General features: G+C 36.8%; 1 long non-coding RNA gene across 1 annotated transcript; it reads right to left on the bottom strand.

Moving 5' to 3' along the window:
- Window positions 1-934: 934 nt before the first annotated feature.
- LOC138007542 (uncharacterized) lies at window positions 935-4,071 on the bottom strand. Its single transcript, XR_011124062.1, has 2 exons — window positions 3,868-4,071; window positions 935-2,137 (listed from the first exon to the last, which is right to left on the bottom strand). It is a non-coding gene; the product is annotated as an uncharacterized lncRNA (long non-coding RNA).
- Window positions 4,072-4,837: the final 766 nt, after the last annotated feature.

Raw genomic sequence — 4,837 nt, 5'->3', positions numbered from 1 at the left:
ATTCATTTTTTCATCCCAACAGTTCCATTACAACAAGTGAAATTTAGTTTTAAGGCCCAGCCAAACGATATGTTGGACGATCCAGCATGTTGGGTGAACCAACATTTTATCGTTTGGCCAACGTGTTTGATGACCACTCAACAAATTGGATAATGTTGGAACATGTTTGATGCAGGTAATATCCGATTCTATTTCTCGCAATATCACAGTGAAGTCCTCGAATTTCATTCTTATCACCTGGTGATAAGATGGCATCTCTTCGGCAGCTAGTTCTCGAACAATAATTATTCATATTTGGTAAAAACCACTGTCTTGTCATCTTCAAATCCATTCTCTTGTTTTACCTCATTTACTTGCTCTATCCTCGGTTTCTTCAAGCTCCTCAAGCACTAATAACACTGATAAACACCGCTTAAATTTCTCTTTACTCTCCGCCATGTTGCAAACATCCGTGGATGTTACAACCTGGTGTACACTGGGAAATATCCTTACCCACAACCCAATGCATCTCATGTTTGATCAAACATGTCGAATGGATGTTTGGTATCGTTTGGCCACCCCCTAATTTTCAACATGTTGGACTGTCCAACATGCAACCAACACATTGGATCGTCCAACATTTATTGTTTGGCCGGGCCTTTACACATAGAAGGTTACCATTTAAAGCTCCCTGATGGAAGACAAAAGTTTATGAAAATTCACCAAGCGGAAAAGTGTAACTTCAATCGCTCAAAGAAACAATGCCATATAATAAACAACTTACTAACCTGACTTGCTCTGGGCCGTACTGAGGAATTTTGACCCTCAGTCGTTTTTGTACCGACCAAGCACTGCCACGACCTTGGGACAATATTCCACATTATGGTCTTCATGCTTAGTTAGTAAGAGGTTATTATTTTGATAAACAAGAAGACACAGTACAGATTTCAAATAATTAAAACTAAATGTACCCACTTTTATTGCTGACTTCTTACTCTCATATTCCAGCTAACCAACACAAATAGAAACCTGTGATCAGTCTTAAGGACGGTGCCTACTAATTAACAATATTTTTGCCCTGGTGTGTGATTATGCAGAGAATGTAGATCTTAACAAGTGTTATTAAAATCCAAAAAGAAAATTGGGGGTAACCACGAATTTTTCAAAGATAATTCATGAATAATATTTGTAAAAAGCTTTAAAATACAAAGCAATGTATAACGTTCTTTCTCAAATTGAAGCTTAATTATCTCTCAAAAATGCATGGTTACCCCCAATTTTCTTTTTGGAAACCAAGAGTACTTACTAAGATCTATTTTCTCCGGATAGTTCTAAACCGCGCAAAAATATCCCTATATTAGTAAGCATCACCGATAGGAAATCCGAGTATCTCAAGATGCGCAGAACGTATGCGCAATAACAATAGTAGGCACCGTCCTTAAGGCGCTTTCCTTTCATCAGAACTGGGCAGCCAGACCCGTCAGTTTGCGAAGAAAGTGCAACAATTTGAAGGAACACTTGCATGATAATCTCTCGTTTTCTTCCGGAGGTGTGTATTTCATCCTCAAAGAGTGTTAATTTGAAGGCGTTGTAGAGTTAGTCTATCCAAATGTCAGGTCTGACTAGTCAGTTCTGTCAAATGGAAAGTGCCTTTAGATCAAAAAACACTTTGATCTAGAGCTCCTTTAACCCTTCTTCCCCAGAGAGTGAAACTTACAGATTTTACTTGCTGATAGGGGGGACCCAGTGCTTTAGATGTGAGGGGGGTTAAGACAACAAAAGAAAAAGCAGAAACAGGTCAAGTTTACATTTCAGAGTTTGAAAGTTTGTTTATAAAAGGCACACTACATTATCAAAGTCCATGGATAATATTCAATATGAATTATTCATATTCAATTCTCTGCAAGCTCAAAAAACAGTTCAGCAGTTAATATTTTCCATTCCTTTCCTTGCCATGCTCCTTTCACTTTGCAACTAAAATCTCTTGATCACTTCTGTCTATAATCACCAAATCAAAAACAGCTCATCTCATCTGCGAATCATACTTTGTTACAGCAATAAACAAGACATTCCCCTGTCTCTGTAGGGATTGTTGGCATTTGGAATCTTTCCCAGCAGTGGGTCATCTGTGCGTTTCTCTTGGCAGAATCGGGCAAGGCTGTAAAATGTCAAAAATTAAGAGGGACTTCAAAATATATCCTTTCAATCCACCACCCCAATCAATACAATGTAGGGCTGCTGCAGTGTCCTAAGTGCATCCCAAGTGTAAAGCTCCCATTTACCAAGAAGGCCTGAATTATTGTCAGAATTTAAGGAGGCTCTAAAGGGTTTTCCTAAGGTAACAGTGGTTTTCAATGGAAAAAGATTCCAACTCTGTGGATTTCTTCATTACAGAAAAGTTTAGATATTTGTCTAATATCATTGTCAGGCAATTTTTTAGGGTGTCTGCGAGTACAAAACTGCGAAAAGACCCTCTAAGAATTAAGTTTTTGGAAAATATCTCTAAAACTAATTTGGAAATTTCATTATTAATTCTTTTAGTGGATGGCAAAAATTTCCACCAGGCCTCGGTTGCTCAAAAGGTGGATAGCACTATCCAACAGATAAATCACTATCCAGCAGATGAACACTATCAAAACCAATTGAGTTATCCAGTGGATAGTGCTATCCACCTTTTGAACAACCGAGGCCAGATAATTTTTAATTTTCTTAATGAATGTGAAGAAAAATCTTCCTTGTATACAAAATGTCAAGATAGGTAAGCCATATAGGTTTTGAGATATTGCTCAATACAGTTTTCACTTTCTCAGGTCACATTTGTTTCCAGTGAGCCCTTTTGATTAATCAGCTGATACAAGCAGCTTAAATATTGCCTTTGTGTCTAAACAAGAGTCAAACAAGCGTATGCTCAGCTGAAAACCCTTTTGAGCCCCCATAAGAAAAGAGCTAACTCAAGCTGTGATGCAAAAGTCTTTTCGCTTGTTGAAGGTAAAAAGTAGCTCGTTTTCAATAATTTGGAAGATGATGGTGAACAGTGTGTAGCCTTGTGTTTAACTTAACTGTAAGCAGTAAAACAAGAATAACATATTGTTTGAGCTGGTCACGAGCTATGGTCAGCAAATGAATTCAAGACTGTCTGCAAAGTAGGAGGTGGGAAGAGTGAAGTCTCATAAGTCAGGAAATGTAGGCTAGTGGATCTTCTCTGTAAACATAAAAGAGACCCACAAACACATGCAAAAGAAAGGGTCGCACCCCCAAAAAATAATCAACCAAATAAGAAATTTAACCCCTGTAAACGTAAATATTATATTAACTCATTCAATAATTTTAGGCAGATGACTACGCATAGTTTCGGAAATTAAAAAGTGGAGAGTCAATCGACTGAATCAAACATGACAGTTGGTTTCGAAATACTAATCGACAAAAAATTTAATACGTTAAATAAGGCAATGGAATTAATTGAGGAATACATGTAAGCTTAAAGTCTGAACGCAATTTCAATACATACTCAAGAATGTTTGATGGGCTTTTAAAATTTGCCACGATTTTTCCAAAGATTGTAAACATTTCCTAAGCCCTGGACATTTAACGAAAGAAAAATATGAACAGCATCGTCCGATTAGCAACAAAAAAACAGCAGATAAAAACTTAAACGACAAAAACGTAATTTCGCTTTCGTGACTTGCACTGGTTATCATCTGTATCAATAAATTGATTCTCTCGAAATTGCCATCATGTAAATAGACAAAACCAAAACCTTTGCATTATAGATGTGACATTAATTAAAAGTGCATGTGAAATCAGTAAGAAAAGCATTCTTAATTAAGACTTAATAAGCTTGCGTCAACTTGTGTCTTCTTCGCTCGCCCTGATACATTTGATACTCACTCTTCGGAGCAAGCTGATATCTTCTTCCGAGACAACACGGCCTCTCGTCTCAACTGGTCAATTTGTATTCTTAGGTTTTGATACTCATTTTCTCGTTGCGAAAGCGCAGATTGGCCGTACATTTCTCCGCTTTAGAAGTGGCAAACTTCTCGCCAGTAAAACGAGATCACAAGTTTGAGAGATGGAAGGCAGGAAGGGCGGTCACTTCTGAAACGGAATTAGGATGATGAAACAGCCAATTGGTTGGTTTAACGGCGGCGGGCTGATATAAAGCAGAACAGATCAAATTTCGATTTATTGACGATAACTGCTGACTGTGGACTCGGTATGAAAAACATTTGCTGAGCAAGCGATAACCTGCGATCAGGCGTACTTTTCTTTAGAGCGCGTACCTTTTCGCGCCCTAAGGAAAAATACACCTGATCATGCGTGTTTCACTTTGCGTGACAAGCTAACCTCTGTCTGTTCTTCTATTCCGTAACAGGTCACGTGCCACAAGATATGGGATCTGGAAACGAATCTGATGATATCTTTGATAGATTATCAGCCACTTTCAAAAACAAGTTGAAGACATTCCTTTTTATTAACAGTTTTTCTTAATTCCTTACATCATCTCAATTCCATTTTTACTTTCTCTTGAATTTCAGCGCTTTGGGCATTGTCGATACAGGGCTATATAAGATATTATTAGTAGTAGTAGTAACAGTAGTATTATTGTCATTATTATTTTATCAGTATATAATAATAAGAGTTGGTATATTTTTTCTGAAGATTTTTAAAGAAGATTGACCAAAAGTCCATGAAGACAGCATGTAAATATATTTTTAATTACGGTAAGCTACACTAAATGCGATCACTTATTTTTGTATTGTGGAGTTTATGGTCAATAAATTATTATTACTATTATTATTATTATTATTATTATTATTATTATTATTATTATTATTATTATTCAATTCTCTCCAGTTGT

The sequence above is a fragment of the Montipora foliosa genome, chromosome 6 (genome assembly GCF_036669935.1).
Source record: "Montipora foliosa isolate CH-2021 chromosome 6, ASM3666993v2, whole genome shotgun sequence".
NCBI classification, from domain to species: Eukaryota; Metazoa; Cnidaria; class Anthozoa; order Scleractinia; family Acroporidae; genus Montipora; species Montipora foliosa.
This window is presented reverse-complemented; position numbering and strand designations above follow the sequence as displayed.